A 27,905-nucleotide genomic window follows, 5' to 3' on the forward strand; every position below is an offset into this window, starting at 1 on the left:
GGGGTGGAGAATCAGAAAGTTAGGCAAAAACATGCTGCCCATAGGGAAAAGATAGTCTGTAACTACGGAAAGAGGAGACAGGTAAGAAACAAAGAATGTACATTTTAAGAATAGTTTTCACTTTTTACTGGTTATCTATTTGCAGAAGAACGAACTTCATGGGGAGGGGAAGGGTAAGCCTGCTCTGAAGTCAGAAAATCAGAGCTATGCAAACTAAGGATGCAGTGAGAACTTCGGAAAAATCCATTTATCTGTTCCAGAGGGCACCTTTTTTACACTGCTCAGAAATGTGTCTGAGCAGTTTTCAAGAAAAGAGAGAGGCAGTTCATCCCAGGGTGTTTCTCCTTTCTTACTGCACAATACCAAGGGACTGTGTTTAGCATCAGTCTAGAGTTCAGGCTCTTGTGGCTTCAAGAAAAGGAGGGCAAAAGGTGTGGGCTCGCTTTTTAAACCTCTTTTTAATGAGTTAGAAATCCCTGATAGTGGGTCACCAGTGAAAAATGTGCCCTGGCAGCTCTGTTCTGGAGAAGCTGCATTGCCCCTGCGGAGCACTGCTGTCGGAGAGGACCCTGCACATGGGAGAGAGAGAGCTGCCATGAGCCAGGGACCCCTGGGGTGGCAGAGCAGGGACACCAGAGCAGGGGTGGCATCCCCAGGGCAGGCAGGGCCCATCTGAACCGCCTGCACTGCTGAGAGCGCTGCAGCCCCATTGTGTGCTTGCATCTGAGCCCCGGGAGGAGGGGCACCCACTGCTGTGAGAGGGGCCCGTGTGGGTGGACTGGGGCTGGAAAGCAGATGTGGAAAGCAGATGTGGTGTGTGTGCCTGAGCAGAGCAGAGTGTGACAGCAGGGGCTTGGGAAAGAAGTCTCAGTAATGACTGCGTTAAGATATTTAATAAAGAAGTTACCTAGTGTAAATAAATCCATATGTTTTGTAATCCATAGTCCCATTCTGCTTCAGCATCTGGCAGTGTGGGGATTTAGGAGTGATAGAATTAATGGTATAGCTTACTATGATATTTAATGGGGAGTAGAAAACAATTAATGACTTATTTTAAATAACAGTTTCAAGAACAGTCTTCATTAAGGAAGGCTCACAATTAAAGGAGATTATGGTTGCTAAAAGCTAGGAAGAATTAAACTAAACAAGAACAACTTGGAAGAGGGATGCACATGCATAAGTATGTGCATTTGTCTTTATGTACTATTTGTCTTTATGTACTATTATAAATAAGAAGGCTCAAAACTTGTCATAGAAGTGATTTGGGGAAGAAAAGAAGTATTTTGGCTAGATTGTGTTTTCTGTGCTAGAAGTACCCATTTTATCTGACTTTTATTTAGTTTTGACATTTTTTTCTGCCCTCTTAGTCCCATTTCCCACAACCAAGCAGCAACTTTGTCAAAAAAGAGCAAGGAATGGACAAGGAACAGGTGGTGTGGGGGCTTTTTGCTAGAAAATACTGACAAAAAGTGTTTCTAATTTGCTTGCTTTGCCAGTGAACTTTCAGGAGAAATAAATAACCAGCTATGTCCTCAGTCTCTATGGATATACTAGGTCAAGTAGCTTGTACACAGAGTTCCTGTTTGCCTCTAGTTCTAACGCTCTAAAATCACAGAATCATAAAATATTAAGGGGTTGGAATGGATCTTAAAGATCAGCTGAATTTTTATTTCAAGAAAACAAGGCACAGCTTCTAGGAGAGCATTGTCAAGCTATTGCTTCTTCTTTTTTTCTTTTTTTTTTTTTTTTTTTTAAGTAGAAAGTTCTTTAAAGCACTTACTGAAGAAACCACTGGAAAGAAAATTGAAAATTACCCCTTTAATCATTAGGAGTCTGGCCATGAATATTCAACTCTGCTCTTTTCCCCTGACTCTTCTTTCTCTGGAATTGTGGTCAGTACTATTCATCATTTTCTTAAGGTTGACCACGTCTTAGATTATGTGGGATGCCTCTGAGATTGTTTTGAAAGCAAGTTCATAAGAAGAGTGATAGTTGCAGTAAGACTTCAGCACATTCAAGGAAGCCTGAACCCTTCTTCAAAAGGGATGGGACACTGCCAAAGTAATTTAAGTAATGTTGTCCAGAAAGCTGTTTATTATTTATGTAGTTATCTGAATGTCCTTGTTGATGAAAGTGTTCTGCAATTTTCAGTGTTCCTTCACAATTTCACACATCTCTGACTTTCCTAAGGGAGGAAAATATCTGCAAATTTAATACAAAGTAAAAATGTGAAATAGGAACATTCATAGCTTGCTAATCATCACTATAATAACCAGGTGTGTTCTGGGGAATTACAGCTGCCTAAGGGCCACAAAGTTGCTCAGCTACTTCCTACTGGTTTTGCCCCTTCAGGAAAAGGAGTGTCAGGACCTTCCTCTCCCCGCTGGCTGGTTTGTAGGAGGGTGGGTTTAGGGAAACGACAGAAGAGAGGGAAATGGGTTTGCTGCCAGCAGCTAGCCCTAGGGGAGACAGGCATATTGGTACTAAGAGCTTTGCCATGGCAGAGATTTCTGAATTTAAAAAGTGCTTGTTCTTCACTCAGCCAGGCACCCCAGAGGCTTCAGTGGATGCACAACAACCGTGCTACATGCCGCTACAAATTTTTACATTCATGCTAGCTTGAACTTCCTCTGAAAAAAATGCAGTCCTACGAGATTTCTTAGAAAACCCATCACTCCTGTCCCAGTGCAGCCGGTGGCGAGGGAAGGCTCCCTCTGCCCCTGAGGGACGGAGACGCCCAGGGGCACCCAGGGACACCCAGGGGCACCCAGGTGCACACAGGGACACCCAGGGACACCCCAGGACACCCAAGGATGCCCAGGGACACACAGGGACACCCAGGAACACCCAGGGACACCCCGAGACACCCAGGGACACCCAGGGACATCCCGAGATACCCAGGGACACCCAGGGATAATCAGGGACACCCAGGGATACCCAGGGACACCCAGGGACATCCCGAGACGCCCAGGGACACCCAGGGATACCCAGGAACACCCAGAGACACCCAGGGACACCCAGGGGCATCTGCCAGCTGCAGCCGAGGGACACAGGCTCCTGATGGACACAGCCCTGTTGGGACACCAGTGCGGCAGAACGCTCCATGCGCCTCCCTGCTCCCCCGAATCCCCTGCACTCCCCTGGCACACAGACACAAACCCTTCCCAAGCAGCCCCCAGAGCAGGAAAGCATCTGCCTTTGGGCTGACTCCTGGAGTGAAACCTGGTCTCTCTGGCCTTTTGCTGTGTGCACAGGTCTTGCTGTCAATGTAGTTATGATCTTCTCTTTTTGTACTTGTGAGTTCTGGTGATCTCCTGATTTGGCTTCAGAGACAGTGATGAGTGGTGAGGAAACACTCACCTTCTCCCAAGATGCAGAATACTGGTCAGAACTAGTCAAGTTGCTCTGATGTTCCTGGATATATTGCATTCTCTCCAATGGTTAATTTGTATGGGAAAATTGTGCAGCTTGTTTACACACTCAGATCACCAGATCTGTGTGGGGATGGTAATCCCTGAACCATACTGGCAAGGATGTTTCTGTGCTCATTTTTGACCTCTTTGTGGCATGGGACATGGTCCCCTAAGATCATCTAGAGGGTTTAACAAGTCCCAGCACCTTCCTAGGCACTGTCAGTCTCTACTCAGTCTCCACTTTCTGTGCCACTTTGTCGTTGCAGCTTTTGGTCTCATACTGCAGATCTTCAGTAACTTCGTATGTTGCAGAGACATGTAGAATAATAACTTCCTAACTAAGCCATTTCATGCATGGTTTCCCATAGTTCATAGAACCACAGAATCATAGAATGCTTTGGGGTTGGAAGGGACCTTAAAGATCCTCTAATTCCAAACCCCCTGACACAGGCAGGGATGCCAATAGTTTGTATGGCTTGGCCTTGCTGACATAGATGGTACTTTCCAGCCCTAGAGTAATAAAAGTAGAAAAACAGGGCCAAAATTGGAATATTAGTGATACCAATAAAGTGTTGTGATAAAGTAGCAGACATACTTCAGAGAGACACACCATACATTGTTAATGACTTTTAAGACATTCCCACTCCAAGACAGTTCTTCTCACCTGGGATCCTCTGAAGTCATTGAAGTCACTGTTATCTCATTCATCACTGACGACAGATGAAGCAAAAGTTGGCCATACTCTTAATTTAGTCATCTCAGTAAGATTTTTGAATAAACATTTCTCTGTATGCTGCCGCTTCCAGCCTTTCCTTCTTTTCAGAAGTTGTCAAGCACACCAATGTCATATGTAGTCCTGCTAGGCAGAAATAAGGCATGTTCCTCAAGCACAGTTGTTGGAGCAATACTAGAACATCTACTATTTTTAATGTGGACAGACTCATCTGAAGAGAATGAAAAGATACTTTCCATTACTTCTTTATCTCACTGCAGTGGGAAAAAAGAGAAATCAAATTTACTTCTTCTGTGCTTCTGGTTCTTTTGCAGTAGTGTATTTTCCTAGAATTTTTTGCTTTTATGCCCTAGGGAGGAGTGTCAGCAGAGTCCAAATATTCGTATGTTTATTATTCTTTGCACATGTATTTTCCATTAACATCAATGGAATTAAATGTGTACATAGGGAAGGGAAAACAAACAGTTAATGATCTAAGTGAGAGAAAGGGAAACACGGGCTTCCCAGAAATCCAGTTAGCTGTGGGGGGAAGGGGGGAAATTATTTTCCAGAATTAATTATATGAAATAGAAATGGAAAAGGCCTGATGGGCTTGGATCATTTTCCTCTGCCTTCTGTGGGAAAGGGGTTGTATCTATGCTTGCCTCTCCCTCTTAGTACATTATCTACTCTTGGAGACCTTCAGTGAATCAAATGCCTTCAGAGCCTTTTCATTAGAGCATTGGCAACTAATTACCATGACTGTCAAGAAAAGTTTTCCTGATGTGCAACTTTAGAAAGAGAATTGCTCCCTCAGCTTGGAAAACACATAGTGAGTTATTTGTGTAGTTAACTGTGACAGAGAAAACAAAGGGGTGGCACTAAGTGATCATAGAATATCTCAAATAGGAAAGGACCCATAAGCATCATTAGGATGCTCCCAGAAGGAGAAGGACCTCCTTGCAGGTCAGCCACCTTCAGAGTGGCCACAATGAGGAACCCTGAAGCATTATAAAAACACAGTTTTACTTTAATTTATGTCCCTGTGAAAGGAGATCAAAAATAAAGTCCATCTCATAGTGAAAGAATATATGTTGCAAAGTTCATTGCCTCCAAAAATCCCAAACAAGCAAAGAAATGATGAATACTGAGTCACAGCAAGTTCATTGTTGGTGTAAGCAGTGGAACAATCAAATCTGAGGTACTTGAAGATAGAAAGAAAAAATATAGACAGAAAATTAGATGACAGAACATCACAGCAGTACTTTTCCCTCCCATTCCAGCCCTTCCAACATTTCATGTGGTGACCCCTGATGTCTCATTTAAACCAGTGGCAGGACACTTGAGCAGCTGGAGCACTGCAGCTGCTGGTGCCTTCCCAGCACGGTACCAGTGATGCTATCAGTGCAACCAAGCAGGTAATGGGCACCAACACACAGCATTGGGAATCTGGACACTGGTGCAGATGACAGACTCTCAAGTGACCATAGACAAGATAATCCTTCTCACAGAACATCTGAAAATATTTGTTTGTCTATTAATTGCGAACACCTTTCAGAGCAATGAACTAATCTATCTGGAGGCAGGCATTCCCAGAGAAGCAGAGGTGGAGGAGGTGCATGTGTCACTACCTCCATCTTTGGGAAGGGTTGTATCTTTTAGACAGAATTCTTTCTCTGATTAGCATTGGTTAGTCAGGAATTTACTTTGAGCTGTGGTAAATGCCAAGACAAGTTTTCCCCTCTGTAAATTTAGCTAAACTCATAATATCTTGGAATTGCACTGTAGTGCCTAGCCAGTCTATTTTTCCCATTTCATTAAACTATCTGTAACAATATTAGAGGGGAACTCACAGGAAGGAGGTGACCAACTCATTTCTGGAACAGCAGCTGACCTATATCCTCAGAGGAATAAGAAAGCATTGATGTCAAGTTAGGAACAGAGAAGTACATTTGACTGTCTAAGCTCAGAAGGACAGGTAAAGTTGAAGAAGAGCCTTGGTGAATTAATACCACTAGGGATAGTCATGATGTGATAGTGACACTTTTATTAAAGGATGAAAAGTAATGCTGTACTTTGGAAATATAATGTTCCCTGATATTTTAACTGCTATATCTCCAGGATGATCATTATCCTTTATTCACTTCTTACATTCATTATTATTTTTCACAATGGAACCTATTGAGCTTTCCATGGTATATTTCTAAATTGTTCTTGAAGGAATGAAGCAGAATATAATCATTCAGAACAAATGAGAACTGATAATTAAGAAGAAATACTTCAGTAATTACAAGGTTGTTCAATTAAAGTAATAAAGAGAACCAGTTGTGATTGATCCATTCAAAGTCATGGTTTATTTTTACAAAATGGATTTGATTTCTGGCTAGCTGGGAACAGGCAAGTGATCTCAAGGCTGCAAGAACAAGATAAGGAATCTGAAGAATTAATTACTTGCATTCAACCTTGGCTTATTTGCAAGGGAGAGTTGTTGTTAATGCAACAACTTTGCACCAGTGATTTCACTAAGATTTTAACAGCCAAGCAAACAAAAATCTCACAAAGAAGGAAGGATAAGAAGGCAAAGGAAGAGAAGTCCCTGCTAGTTCTATGCTTAGAGAACAGTTACAAGTAAGACTGATGGACAAAGGGAGGCTGCTGCCAGAATTACAGAGCCAGGAGTAATGATTATCTCATTAATGATTCAACAATTCCATGGAGTGTTTGTTCATAGATTTCAAGTATTGGTTTCTACACCTAAAGGACAATTTGAATAAAAGAAACTCAGAATGATACAAACCAGGCATTACACCATCTCATTTGCTGAATTAAGGCCACAGGTCTAGATTTTCTGCCTCCTTTATTTGATGGCTGAGAAGAGTGACAGAGCTCAGAAAAGCAGTGAGAAACCTCATACACTGAGTAAGAAGCTACTTAGAATCCCAAATTTCTGAAATTGCAGCCTGCTTTGAGATCTTTAGGCCAGCTCCAAGAGACCTCTTGGTGTATCTGAATCCAAAGATAAGGATTCCCTAGGTAAAAATACCAAACACCATCTGGCATAACAGATCACAAATTGTCTTTAAGCATCACCAGAATAGCTGTTGCTGCCCAGTTTTTCTGTAATGAAAAGGTGATTGCAGTATTCAGACCAGAGGAAGTGCAAGAGCCAGAATTTGTTCTTGTCTGTCTGATAATTTTTAAATTTATAAATTCCACCTCACCAGGAAGTTTCCTTCTGGAAAGAAACAGTTCTTCTAATGCTTTCCTGAGTAACATTCTGCAACTTTCTTTGTGAAGACAGGCCATTTTCTAGGAAAGAAGGAAAGTTTACCAGGGTTTTTTTTCCCCTTTACAAAGTAAAAACAATCTGGAAACGAAATCTTAAAAATTGATAAAACACCATTGCTATGATAGAGGTCAGAAAAAAAATATGTAGAAAAAACCCCCCAGTTTTGAGCTATTAGTTTCTCTTCTGCAAAGAATTTTCATTGTATTCTATTTACCAGTGGTAATAAACCTCCTTCTATATACATGCAGAAGGATGAAGTTAAACATGCTTTCCTGCTTTCTCATCTTTTTTAGGTCATTACTACTAAACTTGTGAAAAGAATTACTGAAAATTAATTGTTCATAATGGTATTAAGGGATTGTACATGTGAAGGTATTTGGGGAAATGTAATTAAGTGTGACTTGTGGCATTTATATTTGTCCAGTCAATAAAAGTTGATTTTTATACATCTTTACCTGTTTCTCTTTCTTTTTAACATCCATCTCTTCTTTCATTAGAGATGGAACATGAGCAAAAGTGATCAAACACCATCTTCAGAAGCCGTTTTTGCAGGATGACTTGTCAAGCACAATGAATGGAACATTTCATTCCGTTAAGTGAAATGAAACTTAATTGATACTTGAGAGCAATTCCTTTGACAAGTAGAGGTTTTTACAAAGTTCTCCTACCCTACCCAGAATATTGTTCAGTTCAGGGATGCTAAATACCAGAATGTAAATTGAATGTATTTTCTGATGGGTCTGAGACAGCAATAATTTCTGTACCTTGGTAGATGTGTTTCAAAACAGAAACATAAAGGAAACAACAGCTTACAGAATATATAGGAAATATTACACTGCTGGTCCTATCTGCCTCCAGCCTCCCACCATGCTTCAGAGTCCATACAAATGACTTCAAATACACTATTATTTTGTCTTTGCTATATACAACGTGATAACTCCTATATTTCATAGCATATTTGTGTTTCAGGTTTGTTTAACTGCTATATTTTATAGTATATTTGTTTTTCTTTTCCCATAATGGAATTGGGCTTTAGGTCTGTATCTATAGCAGGATGAAAGAAAACTGTCTTTATTTTAAAATTAATTTTCTTGTAATTAAAAAGCTAACATTGTCAAGTTAGTTTAAATCAGAGAAATTAAAAATGCAAGACTTCAGAAGATGTCAAGAGTCCACGTAGTTCTCCCTGTTTTTTTGGAAGCATAAGAAATTAAGCATAAGAGATGAAAATGGTTGAAAAACCTTGCTGATTATCCCAAAATCTTTCTCATAGCAGAAGTCAACTGTGTGGTCATGTTGCTCCTACTAATTTCTTAGCATCAGGAGTTGAGTTAGCCATCTGTCCCTTTCTCTGGGGTCACTGCCATCCTTGGCAAGATTTCAAAACTCTTGCCAAAGTTTTTCTTATTTCTTCCCTCATTGCTTCCTCTTCAGACTTAAGGATGTAATTTGTGTAGGCCTGGCAGAGCTCTATCCACTTAAAACAGCCATAATTGCCTTTCAATATTTTGCTGCCTCTGCCCTCAGGAAATTTCCTGTGGTCCTTTTTAGATTACAGCGCGTCCTGCAGCAAGCCGACCTCTGATCGCAGCTCTCCGCTCTGCCTTACCCTCTCATCCTCCTCTCACACACACTTTTTGAGCAGACTCTCACCAGATCTCTCTCCCTAGCCTTCCTCTTTACTTGTCTCCCCCTTTTCATCTGCCTTTTCCATCCATAAAAAGTGTTGAGGTGTTTAGTGGAATATTTCTCTTGGTTGACAGGTGTTTTTTGTCTCTTTTCACTGTGTCATGAAAATGTGATGCCAGAGGCAGATGGATGGTGGCAATGGAATTGTTCATCTTGCTGATCATTGCTTTTGTTATGTTATTAGCACTCTTATCTATACTGGTTCTTTAATGGTAAAGAAAACAGAAAAGCAAACATTTTCAGAAGTATAAATATGTACTTGTATACCTAAATCCCACTGCCTATCAAATTTTTACCCTAATAACTGTAGTTTCTTCTTTTAACATTAGATTGAACTTGACAGAACTGCTTTAAATCATCTTAATTTTTTACACAATAGGCAATTTTGGTTGTTATTTTTAAAAAGTAAAGAAAGAAAATATGTCCAAACCATGCTATTTTATATGAAATTTATGCTCTTCATCAGGAGACATCTTAAAAATAATTGACATTAGATCCTCAAGCCTATAATATTACTTCCACTTCTCATTCACATCTGCAGTGTGGAAATGCCTGGTGAGTCAGTGCAAAAAGCCAGCATGGTCTACCCTTTGCTATCTGTTTTTTCTTCAAGCACTTCTCGCATACAAGAATCTTGATAAAATGCAGTCTTGAAACACCAAAAGCCTCAAGTCAACAAAAGCTCTGTTTCACCTGAGAATCCTGTTCAGCAGGGAAACATTTATCTGCCACTGAAATACAGTCACCACCTGCAGTACACTATGCTTCTGCTACTCAAATTTACATATCATTATAGAGCAGAGGAGGAAAAAGAGCTTTCTGCACTTAGAGGGATTTTAAGATCTAAAACATATTTACCCCATTTAAACTTTACAAGTTTATTACAAATGAAATGCTCAGGGCTAATTAATGACAAGAGCTCAGAGTTTTTATTTTGTAGTTTGCAGCAACAGCTGGCAATTAGCCCTATAAAAATAACCTTTTGCTCAGTAAATTCCATTATTTGAGTGAAAAAGCAAAGAATGTATCCAATTCTGATGCTCTCTGCATAGCTATACAATGACAGACACCTTCATGTTCAAATGCTTCACAAGATATTTAACTATCCCATCTTAACTGAGAAACATCCCCAGAGATGATTAAGCTACACAGAAAATCAGTCAAAACATAAAGCTTAACAAAAGTTTCTGACCTTTTGCACAGTCTAAGTGAAACCTCTGGGTGAAAAGCCTTTTCCTGATATCGAACCTAAGCCTCCCCTGGCTCAGCTTGAATAATACATGGACAGAGAAGCACATTCCTGCTGAATTACATGGCATACATGATATAATGTTGTTATTGGTTTTATGTTGGGTACATGAAAACAGGTGATACCTGTCATGGCTGGAGTAAGGGATGTTTGTAACTGCATTGCTCTCACAGAATACACACACACACACACACACACACAGGTTCTCACAAATTGTTCAACACCTCTAAAGGTTTTATTTCAAGTGTTTCACGTTGTTACAGCAGTTGCATATCACATACTCTTTTTTCCTTTTCTTTTTTCTTTTCACCTTCTCTTCTGAATTATGTCACATATTGGGGCCTTTGAGGTTTTGTAGTCTACAAAAACATTTAAGACATGTTTGGATATATCTGATATCTCTTTATGCTCCATATCACTACCCATTGCAGTTGAAACTCCTTTACTTAAAGTCAGCAGCGTCCTTAGCAGAGCCCATGGCACTCCCTGGTGCTCTGCAGCTTGGAACTGCTTTGATACTTGGGGTTACTTGGGGCACTCCTTTCCTTGGTTCCAAGGCTTCCTGACAGTGTCCACAGCACTGGCATTTTGCTACAGAAATGAGGACAAGGCACTTTGGAGGTGAAGGAGCAGTGCCAGGCCAGAAAGCTGCAAAGAACCCAAGCAGTTTAAGCTTCCCACTCCCACTGCTTCTTTCTTGTTGCTGCACAAACATTATCCCTTGCTCAGCGACAGCAGAGAAAGAGCAGAAGGCTGTGCAGGTAGGAGGCAGAGACTGGCTACTCAAGCAATGCACTCACTGCCTGTCCTCATCTGCCATCTCAGGCAGTCTGTCACTGTAGGCTACTGTTTACTTTGCCTGTGACTAAATAAGCCCTGTTGGTTGGGCTTAAATTACTATTCTTTCCCAATGGAAAGGCTTTGTGAAAAATGTCACCTTTCTCACTGCAGGTTTCAGGGCTCAGTGTTTTCTGTAAGTACTTCAAAATCACTCAGAAGCATTTTAAAGACCTGTGACATCGAGGACTGCTGATTCTAAAACAGGATGAGCTTTTTAATTCAAATAATGGTAAAGTCTTACAAAATGCTTATGCAACCTGACTTTACTTGACTTTTATTGTCTTTTCTACACTGATACCCCAGTCTGGGTAGTTAGTTACCATTATAGCTCAGGAAAACTGTCACTTCAGGATAAAAAATGTATTTGCAGCTTTCCTTTCTGAACACAGAGATGTTCCAGAGCATCCTAATACATGTACAAGAATTACACTGATGATATAAGCCCTGTTGCCAGGATACTTTTGCAAGACATTTTTCTTTACTTGTCAGTTGAAAATGGTGTGAAATAGCTGTTATTTAAAGTATTTCAAACTACTGTTCACCCATAATGCTTTAAGCAGCACAATAGCTAGAAAGCATGAAGTGGAACATCAAAATCTGTATGAACAATGCTTGCTATTAATATTATACCTACAGGATGATTTCAAATCCCTCAGTGAGCTGAGGGAGAGGTATGACCCCCTGAAGTACAATCTCTTTCAAAACTCCTATGCACTAATTCTGTCTCCCACCATCTGCTTTATGGGAATGCACTTTCATATAAAAATGGAGTTGAGTCTTCTAGATTACAGAAAAGAAAGAGGATTCAGCTACAAGACCCATTATGTACCCGCCATGTAAGTCAGGGGTAGATGCTGCAAGCCAGTGTCCCACAAAAAGGCATTTTTTAACAGAATTTCAAAATTTCTGAAGCATTCTTTACACTGAGCTCTTCAGTGAGCTGCCTGGAGTCACAGTGTTCAACATCTCAGAAATTGTTTTATCAGCATGAGTCTCCAAAGCTCTGCTGCTGTCTGATATTATAAGCTAAAGCATTGAGACAGAAATTATACCTGTATCCCACAGGGCACAAAGTGCTCTGTGCAAGGGACATCACAAGGGAAAGGCAGGGATGTGCCCTAGACTGAGCATCACCTTCCAGTGAATTGCAAAGTGATTGCAACTCAAGGGAACTTGGCTGACAACAAAGTCTGACACTCAGACAACAACAAAACCCAAAAGGGTATAATTTCTCTGCCTAATTTACCTTCAGCACATAAGAGAGTAATCCCTACTGCATTGATCTCTCCTCAGCCTCTTTTACGCAGTTGCTGCCAGAACCTGAAGATATTAGATTATGATGGGACAAACTGTGGGTTAAGGGGAGTAGCTGGCATTGTGTAACATCTCAAGCTGCTTTACACAGCTTTAAAATATAAATACAAATATTCTGTGTGAACTATTACTGTCATTACCCAAAAACTTACATTTTAGCATTTTAACTAGCTGGAAAGGCGTGCCTTTTTCATTTTCCTTGGTGGCCACAAAAGTAAAGAAGATCACTGCACCTTTACCTTTTGTCTGATAACTAAATTCCTGTTCTGCTGGCATGAACTAAGTGATCACAACTCTGCTAACATGGAGTAAAAGTGATTTGGAAAACTCTCTGTAAACAAGTTATCCTGTGTATACTAGAAAATCAGGGGAGCTTGTGTACACAACTCTGTGAGAGCTAATCCACAGAACGGTGACAAAAGGAAAGAACTAAAGCAAAAAGTAAACACAGGATTAAATGGAAATCTTTTCATATTAAAACAGGATACATTGTAAGGAGATAAATTATTGAAGTAATCCTGACATTGCAGACACTGCGCTGATACAGTTTTTAATGTGAATTCTCATCTCAAGAGTTTTAAAGACCGGTGGATATTTGGGGGCTCTCAGGAGTTTCTACTTAGCTGTACATCACACTGTGAAAGACAGGTCCTGCCTGCCTTTGTGCTCTGTTCCAGTTTGGAGCACACAGACTGGACTTCATTTCCCTCTAAATCCTGGTAATTTTCTGTGAGCAGAGGATGATGTTTATTTGTGACAAAACATAAAGAGTATCCACTGGAGGAGGCAAAATCCAGTGATATTATGCTCAGTATGTATGCAGGACTGGAAAGAGAACCCTGTCCCTCTGTTCTCACCAGGGGTGGCCCTTGACAGTGCGAGCAATTAGCAAAATTACCAGGGACACTGAGTAAAACTCCATTTCATGAGCTCTTTTTTTACACAGAATTCCCTCCACTTCTCTCAGAATTCTTTATAATGAAATATAAAGAGAGGAGTAAAAATTGGCTTTGGAAGACACCAGACATCAATTGCTGCACTAATTTTCCCATATTTCCTTTCTGCCAAGCCTGTCCTGGAGATGTAACCACAATGAAATTGTGAGACAAAGTCACTTCTTGGTGAGAGGGTTGTGTGTGTTTACACTTCATTTAGCGAGGACAGAATTCTGTCTGTACAACACAGTGACAGTGAATAATCCACTGCAGGAAGCACACAGTTCACATTTTTGTCTAAGGCAAGATCATAATATTTAATGCAAGGTTAATAAATAGATCTTTTAGATCTTTCCTAAATTCTTGAATATAACAGGAGCAATTAGCATTGTATCATTTGTATGTTCAAAACCCACACTTGCTTGCTTGACAGTCATGCTCCTTCTACCTTTTTTTTTTTTTTCGCCAAGGAGAAAAAAAATAAAAAAAAATCTTCCTTGGATTCCTTGTAGTTCCAGGTGTGCTGCCCTTTTCTGCTGTGACCCATGGCTTTGGTCACATCCTCCTGTCACAGGCAGTCATGCACAACTCCACCAATGCATGTCCAGGGACGATCAAGGATGCCTCCTCTGTCCTCTCCTGGTTTTTTCTCAGTCACAACTTCCCTTTCAGTCCAATGCATATTTAATTTTGCTATGATTTATTCCTACTTAGTGTGGTAAGCATACCCATTAACTCCAAAGATTTCTGTGATTGCCTATAGATCATGAACACACTTTCAGGATGCTGTCAAAATATTTCAGCATCAGGCTGTCATTGCAGATAGGAAGGCTGGCATTTTTAGCTCATCTTTCTCCCTTTTTTTGTCTGTGCCCCTTGTACAAGGATTCTTTCTCTCATATTTGCTTTTTGCAGTGTTTCCAATACTGTTTAAAGTTGTGACCTGTAGTGCAATGTCGAGCTGGGGAGCAGAACACCAGGGTGTTCTAGGGGAAAATACTGGGGTCAATATGGTCTAACATCCCATTAATGATCTGGAGGGTGGGACAGAGCACTCAGGTGATACAGAACAGGGACCAATGCCTGACACACCCTGTGTGTCTCTGCAGGCTGGAGAAATGGGCAAACAGGAATGTGATGAAGTTCGACAAAAGGAAGTGTGAGTCCTCCACTGGAGAAGAATAATCTTGCTCACCAAAGTGGGGGTGACTGCATGGAAAGCAGATTTGCAGAGAAGGACCTGTGGGTCCTGCTGAACAATAAGCTGGAAATGTGCCCTTGCACAGAACATCTTGGACTGCATGAAGTGTTGCCAGCAGGGTGAGGGGGTGATCCTTTCCCTCTGCTCCACACTGATGAGACACACCTGGAGAACTCTGTCCAGTTCTGAGCCCCCCAGAACAAGAGAAGCATGAACACAGTGGAGACAGTCAGTGAAAGGCCACTGAGATGCTTCAGGAGTGACAGCATCTCTCCTATGAGTAATGTCTGGGAGAGCTGTGACTGCTCAGCCTGGAGGACAGAAGGCTCTGGGGAAATCTCACTGAGGTGTGTGAATACCTGATGAGGGGAGTAAGAAGGACACAGACTCTTCTCAGTGGTGCTCAGCAGGAGGACAAGAAACAACAGACATGTATTGTTTGTACCCAAACATTAGTAAAAACATTTTTATGATGACAGTGGTCAAGTGGTCAAGCAATGGAGCAGATTGGTTATGAAATCTTGGTTCTTGGAGTTATGCAGAGGCCAACAGGATGTGGCCCTCAGCAAACTGCTCCAGCTGACCCTGATTTGAGCAGAGAGCTTGATCTCCAGATGTCCCTTCTCATTTCAATTCTTTTTAGTCTCCTCCTACATTACCCATCATGAGGCTTGTACTGCCTACCAGGGGCCCCAGCTAATTTCCAGTTTTCCATAGAGCACAGCACCAGTGCACTCTGCAGTGCAGCACTGTCCAGCACGGCAGTCACAGAGATGCATGACAGCGCCAGCAGCCCACAAACACTGAGGCAGACCATAAAGTGGAGTCATATTTTAATGTCCATTTCAATAGGATTATGGAGGAAGGAGTTTATAAGTAAGAAATTTACAGATAAAAGGAAGTAGTTTTAGTAAAACAACCTACTAGTTTTGGAAGCTGATGTCCTGAAAAATCTTTAATATCTAAGTTCCTTCTTAATTTTTCCCATTTTTTCAGCCTGACAATCCTTAGAAAAGGACAGTGTCCTCTAAAAAATTGAAAAAAAAAAAAAAAAGGAATGGCTGGTTATTATTCCCAAGTCTCCAGAGTTTCCATTATTTTAGAAAATGCAAGCAAATTATTTCCTGAATTGTAGTTATTCACTGAAACAACTTCAGCAAGTTCAGAACACAGCTTCAAATCTTAATAGGGAATTGAGAGCTGTAGAAAACCACGGAATTAGACACGCTACTACAATCCCCAGCAGTACAAGGGATCTAGATTTTGTTAAAGTTCCTGCAACCCACAAATTTACTTTCCTGGTTGGCTGAAGGATAAGATCTATGTAAGCTGTTAGGTAGTAACTAAATACTTTTTTTTTTTCCTCACAGAAATGGTAATTGGCTGATTCTCCTCATGCAGATTCATCCCTGTGTGTCTTCAGCTCAAATAAACTCTCTGGTCGTGCTTCAGTGGAGGTTCCTGTTCCCTTAGGTGGAGAGAAGAACAGCAGATGTTTGTGATTTTTTTCCTTGAAAAGCAAGTTGGGCCTTGCAAAGCAAGATCAACAATTTAATTTTTAACTGAAGTCCACAAATATCACAGGATTCTGGGAAACTCCAGAGTTTCTCAACCAGTAAGAAAATATCTTCATTTTAAATATATCATAGATTGAATGTCATGGAACTGTCTCAAAAAGATAACATGATTAATGGGAATGTTTGATCCTTTCTCCTTGAAGTTATTAACAAAGCAAATCGTGTTTGACTAATCTCTAACACATGCCAGTATTTGAAGAGTTAATTAACAAACATGGTGCAAGGAAGAATGGTACAGGGATTTAATACCACTCAGGGGCACTAACAGAGAAAATAAAACAATTCTGTCTGTGTAAGGAGACTGTATGGAACACAGGCACAGCTCATATGGATTCTTACCCAAACTCCTATCAAAAATCACATTCCATACACATGCAGGTAATTTTTCAGGATATTACAGTGCTGTGTTTATATATTTATATATTTTTGTCTTTTAAGGGTTTCTACTTTGTTTCAAGATAACTCATTTCTGTAATTACCTAAACTGTCCTGATGTTTATAACAAGAAGTTAAATGGAGTGTGAGGACAAATTGGTCAGGTAATCTTCATTTTACACTTTTTACGTCCTGCCCTATCTCAGTCTCAATCTTATAAGATTTTCCTTTATCCCTCCAGCTCTCCCAACATATATGTGCTTCTCTCCTGCCCCTACCATCATCCTAACTTTCACCTCATGACTACTGTGATTATCCACTGGTCAAAGAATGTCCACTTTAAATCTCAGTATATCCATAGCAGGACTTTCTGATGTTTCAAAGCTGATGTTTCTTTTTTCCTTTCAAAATATGAACTAAATCAGAGTATTTTTGAAAAGTTACAGTTTCTAAAAATGTGTAGTTTTTTATATATTTTTAAAGTTTTGAAATGAAGCAAAACATCTGATTGACTGGGGAGCAAAACCAGAACCATGGGATTTTCATTAAAAAGACGTACCTTAAATTATTTCAAAAATATTTCAAAAGTGCCTTCAAAACCTGATCAATTTATGTTCAAATTAAAAAATAAAAAGCACTCAAATATATATTTTAAAAATCTTAATACATGTCAACCAATTATAGTCTGTCCTCCATATGGTGAAATAGCCAAAATTCCTCCTAACTCCTTGCAATATTTTAAAAAAGAAATTAAAATTACATTAGAAAAATTAATTTTTTTGTGTTAGAAGACTGTTCTAAAAAACATATTCTAGAAAGGGACAGAGTCAACTGAATTGACAAAAGTTCAAGACAATCACAGTGAGTGATTACTATGTAGTAATTGAAAGGGGGGAAAAAGAGATAAAAATTCCATTTTGTATTATCTTAGTTTTCACTTACTTTGTTTCAAATATGTTATTGCAGTCATGCCACCTGGTAAATTGTGTAATTGAGAACCAATTTTTCTCCCAGTATGACAGAAGCTCACATGTGGAAAATGCTTTCCTTCCTGTATTGGAAGAGGATGGAATAGAAAGAAGCCTCATTTTAAATAACCTTTGCTTTTGAAAGATTTAATTAAATCTTTACTTAAAATCATGCTCACTTTTAGTGATTCTATCAGTTACACTGTCCTGGTAAATTGAAAATTCATGGGCTACTTCTAGGACTCACAGTTTGGGTTGTTTTGGGTTAGAATGGAAATTAAAGACCATCTAATTCCACTCCCCTCTGCCCTGGGCAGGGACAGCTTCCACTTGGCCAGGTTGCTCAAAGCCCCCTCCGGCCTGGCCTTGATCCTGCTAAAATGTTCACGTTTGCAAATAGCAAGGCTTATCTTTGCCCTTGATGATTCATTTCCCCATGCTCTGTGTCATCTATTTCACCCTTGAATATACTCTTTGTGAATGACCTCCCATGTCTGGTTTGAAGAATAACTTCCACTCTTCCTAGTCACAAAATTCTCAAATTATGGAAATGTAAAGCATTTAGATAACAGCTCTTATGTTTTGAGTAGGCAGTCTAAGAAATAAAAGACAAACATTTAAGTCAATTAATTCTATTAAGCTCAAGAAAATTACCATTTCTTTAAATCGTCTTCATGGAAAGTTTAAGATTCATTTTCAATATCATAGTCATTTTATTCAAGGAAAGAGTAATGTTAGTTCAGAATCTTACCTTATCATATAAATTAAATATGTGTTTCTATGGAGAACACATCTGACCATAACATGGAATTTAAACAGATTCCAGTAGTACTGCTACCAAAATAATTCACTCCAGCAATGGGAGGAAATGAGTCATAATCAAAGAGGGAGCTGCAAGTAAAAATTCTTCAGATCCTGTTACTGGTGCTGATATTCTGTGTCCTTCTGGAAATTCACTGCACTGGTTTTATTAATGATAAAGCAGAGATTATGAGACTTTCTTCACCGGGGAGTTGTGAGGATGCTTATGAAGTGCTCTGTATCTCCAGGAAGAAAGTCACTGCACAAGTACAAAGTATGAACAATTTCTTATCATTTCTACTATAAACAACTGATCTACTTGCTTATTTCTATAGGGTAGATGATTACTTATTCCTCCTTTACAGAATATAAAGTAGCTGCTCCGTTAAACAACAGTAAAATTTAAATGTTAGAGACATTTTGAAGAGTATCAATATGGAAAAGGTTGGGGGAGGGGGCAGGGAGGGGGCTGCCCCTGCCATCAAAGTATATCCTTTGCACATTCCTGGCACTACATCAAGGTTAAGTTAAAAGCAGCACTTGAAGGCAGTTGCATGTGGTAGATTGTACAACAAGGCTCATTAGCCAATGGTGAGTCTTATGTAAAGGTCTTTAATGTGGTACAATGGCATTTTTCAGCCTCTTTTAAAAGGGAAAAAGTTAATAATGTGAAAGTTTTATTACTTTTATTCTTTTAAAGAAGTGCCTTTTTGTGGGGAAACGTTGAGGCTAGTTAGAGCAAGAGCTCAGGGAATTTCCTTCACTCTGGGAAGGACTGCAATTATAGAAGGGGAAGGGACCACAGCAGTAAACTGGCAACATACCAAGGTCTTAACCCCTGAGACAGGAGGTGGAGGAATAGGTGTTAGCAGTCTTACACAAGTCCTTAAAGCATAAACATATGGTAAATCCATTACCTAAACTACAAAGAATGGAACCTTGCTAATAAACCTATTTACTAGGTTAAATAAATACAGAAAGTGTTTTAAAAAGGCGAGCTGTGTGACATTTTAAAATCAGACATTTTTCACTTGTCAGAATTTGTTGTTGGGAATCTGTGAAACATGATGGCCCTTCCAACCCCATGAACACACACAGTCTTGTTCTGCCCACTCGGCCCCAGCTCAGCACTCCCTGCCACCACACGAAACCAGGAGCATTTGTTTCTGAGCTCCTGTACCACTGCCTGCACAAACACAGTTCATCACCCAGCTGGCTGCTGGCACTCATGATGAACAATAAAATGTAGGTAAGATTCAAATGTATTTACCACCTTGTTGTGTAGCCCTGTGCTCCATGGCATGTTTGATTTTATCCAGAAAAAACACTGGTCCAGAAGTAATAATATTGAGCAGGCAAAAATTCAAATCCAGTGTCTTTAGCAGTGGCATGCTGCCAGTAGCTTTAGCAACAGCTCCACAGATCATTTTTGCATCACCCTTAGTACAAATATGTTATTAGATAGGTCATAAAGCCAAGGAGAACTGTTTTACAGTGACTCTACCAAATAAATGCCTTTCTTCGAGATGTGGGAATGGGATATCCAGGAACACATTTTAAAGCTTCTCATGGTGGCTTCATGGATTTGTAGCAAAGAGGTGGCATTAATCCAAAGCCAGCTGAAGTCAGTGGCTGGTTCCCTGCCCAATCCCCTCCCTTTGAAAGAAGGTGGTGTGGACACACAGCTGAGGTGGCCATGGTGGCCGTGGTGGCTGTGGTGGCTTTACAATCAGGTGTCTCTGAGGTGGGGTGGCTGCTCAGGGGCACTTCTGTTCTGCAGAATTCATGTGAATTTGCACTCTCACTTACCAGCCTGTGAAAGGTACTCCTTTGCTGCAGCTGGTAAGTGACGTGCTTATGACAAAATTTGTGTTGCATCAGGTTAAAGTTTTATTCAGGAAAGAAACAGGGCAGAAAAAAAGGTTTGAAAATTTCACGTGCCTTTGGAAATCCAGTAATATTTGGTCTTAAACTTGGCTGAAATCCATCTAAGTGTATAGTCAAACACAAGCCACTTGTTCTCAAGCAGTGTTTATGGAGAAGGAAGCAAGGTGGGAGATCTATTACTTTAGCTCATACTCCCCATCAAATCTCCCTCTGTAAATACACAGTCAAACATTAATGATGACCCTCATCTGCTTCAGATTCATTAAGGGAGATGCCTGTGCCTGCATGGAATGCCACTGACATCTAGCATGGAGCTGTAGTGCTAACAGAGTGGAGAGTAGCAGATTTATAAGGACTGAATTATTATCATTTAAAAACATTTTATTGTACAAGATACGTAACAAGCTGCAAATTAAATAAAGTTCTTCAAATTATGTGGTTGTATTTCTGGTTATATTTGAAAAAAAAAGGTCAGTATGAAGTTGCAGTTGTAACCATTAGTTATGTGATTTTAAAGAGTGGCAACATAGAAATAGTTCCCTTGTGGTAATTTTATGTTAAGAGTATTCTATTGTTTAACAAATGCTGAGGGAAAATTATTTGTTTTTTCAATAAAAATATATCAAAGAAGAAAGAAACCTATGTAGATTATAAGGTCATTCTTTAACAATGCTGTTATTTGTGATGAACTCCTATCCAGCTGCTGATGTGACAGTCTGTCTTAAATGACAGCATCAATATTGCACTGCACTCAAAAATCCCCAGGCAGATAGAGAAATCAAGTGTTTTAACTAATGCCATTCCAGAACCATCTATATATTTTATGCATATGAGTACACCAGGAGCACTACATACACCAGCTGGTATCGGATAAGATATTCCTCAGTGTTTTAAAGTTATTTCAATACTGTAAAACAGAATAACATATTTAGATAAATCTTTGGAGCTGTTTGGTATCTCAGAAAGTTTTTATTTGGTTTTCTCTCCAATTTTCCCCCTTTTTTTGGCAAAATTTGCCATATTTTTAGCCATCACAGATTTTTGATTTAAAAAAATCACAAAAGCAACTCTGAAACTGGATACAGAATAAGACAGATCTGTGAAGGGTGATCAGTGAACATCAGGAGTTCTAAATATGCAGATGGCATAAAAGCTTCTAAAATAAAAAGGTATTGGGCTTGGTTTTCATATGACAATAGTAGCTAGCACAAGATATCAGCAAGATGTGGATCTTGCTGATATCTGCTGGGATGGCAGCACAGCCTTTACTGTTTTCAGATGATCCTGAGCATACTTGTAGGAGCTTAGGATGTTGATGGAGAGGAAAGGGCACACAACCCCTTTTTTTGATCGCCTCTCCCCACAAATGTGCGCTGGGTGATGGGGGCCATTTGCTCCTTTAAAGCTGTCACTTTGATAGGCACAAAAGGATGGGAGCCCTCTGGCCAAACACAGACATTTGCACCTGAGTGACCCAGGTGATAAAATGGGGTGTGAATGACCCAAAGGTTAGGAAGGGATGAATTATCGGCTGGAAATGCCTGTCAGGGTGGACTATAAAAAGAGCCAGTGTGGGTAGCCCAGAGGTACCCACCTACATACGCGACTTTTAAAGGTGTTACGAATCTTTCCTGGAGCACAGAAGAACAGATTGGGTTTTCCTGAAGTCTTATGGAAACCTGAGTGTTAGGAGAAATTAATCTCCTCTCTCTCAAGAGATGATCAGTCCACAGCACACGGATACAGCAGAATGCCCTGCTTATCTCAAATCACTGAAGCAAGCAGCAGAGGCTGCACAGGTCCGGTGCTCACAGCCCAGGAAAGCCCTGCTGGGACAAGCAGCCAAGCAAAACATGGACCTACTAATGCATTTAGTATGGAGGTTTTTTGTTGTTTGTAACATTCCCACCTAAAATCACTGGTAGTACTCTATGAGCTAAATATCCCTTACAGAAGTGCTATGAAGATTTTAATGTTCATATGCGCAGTAGCTGGAGTCAGATGCACACTACAAGAGGTCTCTTTCAGGCTGTGAAACCTGAAAACAGGTTAGATGAGTGATATGCAAAATCCCCCCATAATAACCATCTGGTCACACAGGAACTTGCAGTGTACATTAGGTGTTTAAATATTGCACAATAAAGCAAGTATTGAATAAAACCAGAAATACTGAGGGAATGAGCAGAACCCCAAAACTTTCCTCCCTTGGCAAAGTAACTTTAGCCTTTGCTGCAGAGCAAGACTACTTCTATCTTCCTTTCCATACATAAGATGTAAAAGCCAGTCATCTCAGAGCCTCAGCAAGTTCTGCTGCCACTAAGCTCATATGAAAGGCATACAGCTCTGTTTCCTCTGGCTGTGCTTAAAATATCTCTGAAACATCTAAGAGACATCTTGTAAGACTTAGTTTGGTTTTTTGAATTTAGCCTTCAGAGACATCCAAGTCAGAGCTGCAGGTAGGCATCTAAGCTCAAGATGAAACAGCAAACTTCACAGGCATCCCTCCTTCTCACAGTTCTTGGATGCTTTGTCAGTAATCCACTGCCAGCAGAACAGCTGTTTCACAGGACACTGTCCAGTTTAATGTGCTGGGTGTTCAAACTGATTTGTCTCCTCCTAGTCAATGTACTTTGAGCTATGGTGTGTGAGTCTGGGTGGTCAATGATGCTCCTGGAGCCAGCACCCAGACACCAGGAGTGACAGCAATAGGCAGTGGCATGCCTGAAGGGATATTCTTAGGCTGATCACTCACTAGCTCTTTTCTTTCTCAAAGGCAGAAGTTCCATAGAACCTCTATGAGGCAAACTGGGCAACAGCAATAAGCCTAAAGCCCACACAGACAGAACTTTGAGGAACTCAAGTGGGGTGAGCAAATTCTTTCTCTTTGCATCCACCTGGCTGCAGTGTGTTCCAAGCCACCACTCATCCCTGGGAGCTCCCAGCAGCACAGGGCGCTGCAGGAGAACATCTTTCTTGTTAGGATTTTATACACAGCACTCTGAGGAACTGAGCTACCCAGGTGTCCAAATGTAGATATGAACCTGTCTATTCCTGGTGTCTCAACACAAGAGTGGGTGAAGGCAAAAATCACATGCATCCAAATGTGTTTGAGGTTAACCTTAAACTGTGCACTGCAGGAGGTGTTTGTTTATTTTTTCTCAGCCTGTTTTCATAAGCACTTTCTAGTCGATTACCACAATCTCCTTTTTTTTCCAGTTTCTAAGGAAAAACTCAAAGCTCTCATCTCTTTGAATGCCGTGGTTGACAAATCACTGGAACCATCAGCCCTTGCTGCAAGTAATTTTCTGGGAAAGAAAATACAGTTTTCTAGAATAAACACTTTCAAAAGCATTATTTGTTTAAACAATCCACATTTTCCAGAAGGGATTATGATATTCATAAATTCAAATGTGATTGTTAGTATGTTCTGAAGAGTATATTCTCATTTTCTGAAGGCACCAGGTCTGCTATACATACTCATTTACAGTGGTACACAGCAGGTGCTAATGAAGCAGAAATGTCAATTTATTGTGAATTTAAGCAAAATAGCACAAGCACAAGATCAATTATATTGTTAGACATGTCTGGTAGATTTTAGGGGTTTGGAATTGCTTTTGTTTTCTGTAGTTGCATCAGTCTAAAGTCTGATTACAAAGAAAATCTATACTCAGTTTTCCTTCATGTTTAACTCTGTTAGGGACAGTGAAACTAACGCATAGAATGTAATCATTCATTCCATTTTTTTCCCATTGAAAAAGAATATATGTAAATCATAAATGATGGTAAAGCTGACTGATTAGAACATATTTTAGATATTAAAAAAAAAAGGAGCAACAACTACAAAGCCTTGGTTCCTGCATTTCTTGCAAATACAAACCTGCTGTTTACACTGGGCATTTCAGATGTGTGAGAAATGAATTATGGAATCCTTAAAACCAAGATTTCAATCATGCCAGTTTAAAACAAGGAGACACTGCCAGTCTCAGGCTGTTAGAGGCACAGTCAGTGTGAGGACACACAGGTTTTCCAGCGCAGGCATTGGTTTCTAATGGGCAGAATTTACTGCTCAATTACATTGTTACGCAACAGCAGCAAACCAGATTTAGCTGCTACTTTTTCAAAACAAATATAGTTCTACATTTTACACCTTAGTCTGTTCCTGTGCTTGATTAAACATTTATAAATAGTTCCCCCCACCCATCCTACAAATGCCTGGGGTTCAGGGACAGTATCTGGTTCATGGCACAGTCTATTGGAGTGGAACTGAGAGACAAAATTCAAGCAGATTCTGTAACATGGAAAATACAGAGGAACTGAGGTCAGGAGTTTGACTTCTAGATCCATTGTTTCATTTTATCACTCAAACATTGCCCCAGACTGCTTTGTAATTCAGGCAGAAGAGATTCTTGAGATTGATTTTGAGTTTGTAGCATGTCTGAGAATTTGCTGAAAACCAAATCCTGCTCCTAGGAGGAACTGGATAGGGGATGTAGCAGGAGCAAGTCTTAAGCTTATAACTGGTATGAAAGAGAAAGTAATAACATGTACTTCTCATAGCTTTCTAACAAGAGGAATTAAAGCCATTGCATCTTCACTACCTTTTCACAAATGATCATCAATCAAAATAGCAACGATGGGACTTCCAGAGAAACCGCTGGCTCCAAAAAGAGAAGTTTGTGTTGTAATTTTACCTGTTTCAGCTTTTCATTGATGGTCATATCCACACAGCACAAATTATTTCCAAAGGCCTAGACTGCCAGATTTGGCAATCCATTTTTTTGGTCCTTCCTAATTCGAAATTTGGAAGAATCCATTCTTAGGGGTGCTGAACAGCTGCTGTTCCTACTGATATTAGTTTATTCAATAAAGTCTTTTTTGATTCAACTGAAGATGAGGTTTTGTTCCCTTTCCTCAGGTGCATCTCAGGAGAATGACCACCTTCTAACTTGGACATAAGTGAATCACCCTTGCCTCACAGAAATGATTCTCCTTGAATTTTAGCATGACTCTTTCTCTTGCTGTTTCAGTTTGGTAAAACTGAGTCCAAGAACTGAATGTAATAAGATTAAGACTGTATAATAAATAATATACCAGATTTTTATGGCACAAAACAGTATTACAAACATAATCTACTCCAAGGCATGGAATTCGATATTGCAAATAAATATACAGTAAGTTCTTTGTGCATATTGGGACCTATGTGTATTCCTGATAAAATGCCAGCAATTAAAATGAAAAGACAACATGTATAGCAGCTTGATGGGGTTTTTTCCTAGTAAGTTGGATTGAAAGAAGTAGAATGTATTTGGCAAAGAAAAGCTAACCAGCTTTAGGAGATTCTGTAATCCAATTGCTAATAGATGATCTGTGATTGTTTTCTTGGCATTCCAGAAAATACATTAACAGCTTCCTGTGTAGATTAAGAGTCAGAAGGGAAATTAATGTATATTACAGCAATATGTGGATACCTACAAATTATTTTACAAAGGGGAAAACCTTGGAACTACTCTGTTATTACTGAGGTTAACCTTCCACCCACTCCAGAATAAAGCTTTGACTCAGTAAGGATCACAGGAGATGACTCTAAAAAGATCTGAAACGATTAGAGTTTGCTTTTGTACTGCTGTTATTTAAGGGGATGGATTTTTGCATCAGAAAGATGTTGTGCTGTAGAATTCACATTTCCAAATCCTTTCCTGATAAATGCTTCATAGAACTTTTTCTGCCTGTGTAACAAGCAGTGATAAATTCACAAGTAAGAAAAACCTACCACCTACTGTTACAAAAGAAAAGTGGGACAGAGAATATGGAGTGACTGATGAAAAGAAGACAGGTGGACATGGCTGAGGTTCAGTATCCTATTCCCACTGTCAGAACCAGAGGATGAGAGGATGGTCATTGCTCTGAACAACATGAGATTTCTTATATTCCTATAAAATATTTCAGATGTGATTGGTAGATAGCAAGAATGTTTAACATAGTTAAAGACCATGTAAAGAATGAATGTGCAAAATTTAATAAGCTGTTTGTGGTACTAAGGTTATTTGTTGCTTCAGGTTTTGTATGGAGCAATCTGTGCCTACAAATGTGCATGAACAAGAAGCCTGTATTTGAGATATGGAAGACTGCACTACTGGACCCCCAACAATTTAAAACAGAGATTAATCTTCAGTGTTTCAGCCATCTGAATGGATTGTTTTATTACTCTTCTAACAGGAGTTCATTATCTCAGAAAATCTGAAGTATCTGGGAAAGAGCAAGAGCTTCTTTCGACCCACATGGAGCAATTGCAAGAGAAACCTTTCTCAGCACCTTCCTCACCAGTCCTAGTTCCAGAACTGGACCCTCAAACTCTGTTAACAAGCTCATAATTGACTCAGAATCTCATTGTGATATATCAGACTTTAGTGACACTTTCTGGAAAGAACTGGCTGCTTGAAAACCTTCCTCCTGCGGAGTAATTCGGAGCCCTTAGGTGATGATTTCAGTGGTTCCCTCACAGAGTTTGAACTCACTGTTTGAACAGAAGTCACAGAAGCCTTGAAACACTCTGAAACACTCTTGAAACAGACTGCACACCCTGAAATGGGCTCTCCAGGTCCCAGTGTGTCCTCTAATCTGACACAGGAAGACACCTACATGAGCCCATGTGGCAGCCAATATACATCAGCAGTTACATTCTTGTTTCCACTTTCCCCGTGTTTTGGCATGTTCAGCATTCGAGTGCCATCTCTAATAAACAACTTTCTGTGGCTCAGGGTCATGAAAAGCAATGAGGACCTTTGCTGCAAGCTCATTACTGCATTTCAACATCTTCATGTATTTTGTCCAGATGGCAGTGCAGAAATAGAACCCACTGCACTTGATTCCATGTAATCCTTAGAAATCATGGAGACATGGAGTCCTGGGACAGCAATGCTATTATTGTTCACTTGAGAGAATACAAAGTACTGGGACAGAAGTACCCTATACCTACACACAATACTGACTTCTTTTCATTGAAAGTCTGTCTTAATTTTCTCATTGAAGATATCCCAAAATCTCAAATAAATTAATTTATGTAAGCAACTTACATTTTCTTTTTCTTTAATCTTTCTTTGACATTTGTTTCTGGGCTTGGGGAAAACACTAGGCTAAAGGATGGTATTTTAGAAGCAGTGTTTTGTGCATAGGGTGAGCAGCTTTGTATTCTATAGGTGATATGCATTCCCACTATTAAACTTACACTGAGGGATAATAGACTATAAATGTATTTAATATACAATAATCTGTGTAGGAACTATCTTCTTACAGCCATAGCCATACTTTTAAACAAAGTACATTTTCTAATTGTACATTTTTTCTTTCCATATCTATGAATACCAAGAAATATTTAGGGATTATATATTTTATATATATATAAATATACATTTATATATAATGCATAGTCTACACTTTAAAAACATTTTCTGCTAAAGTTAGCAACTTCTCTGCAAAGGAAAGGAAGAGTAGAACATTTCTAAATAAAAAAAAAAAAAATCAGTGAAAGAAGCTAATATCATTTACACTCAGATAAGCTAACAACATTAAATGTTCCTGTCCTGGTATCTAGACCAACCATGATTAATAGGCTTTAACCAGTCCATACCAGTTTTATCTAGTGCTTAAAATTTTAG

The 27,905-nt window shown here is 39.7% G+C and overlaps 1 long non-coding RNA gene across 1 annotated transcript; it reads left to right on the top strand.

Moving 5' to 3' along the window:
• LOC141728705 (uncharacterized) lies at positions 1–27,476 on the top strand. The gene is made up of 3 exons (XR_012579854.1): positions 1–81; positions 16,013–16,597; positions 26,307–27,476. It is a non-coding gene; the product is annotated as an uncharacterized LOC141728705 (long non-coding RNA).
• Positions 27,477–27,905: the final 429 nt, after the last annotated feature.

Source organism: Zonotrichia albicollis, chromosome 3 (assembly GCF_047830755.1).
Source record: "Zonotrichia albicollis isolate bZonAlb1 chromosome 3, bZonAlb1.hap1, whole genome shotgun sequence".
NCBI lineage: Eukaryota > Metazoa > Chordata > Aves > Passeriformes > Passerellidae > Zonotrichia > Zonotrichia albicollis.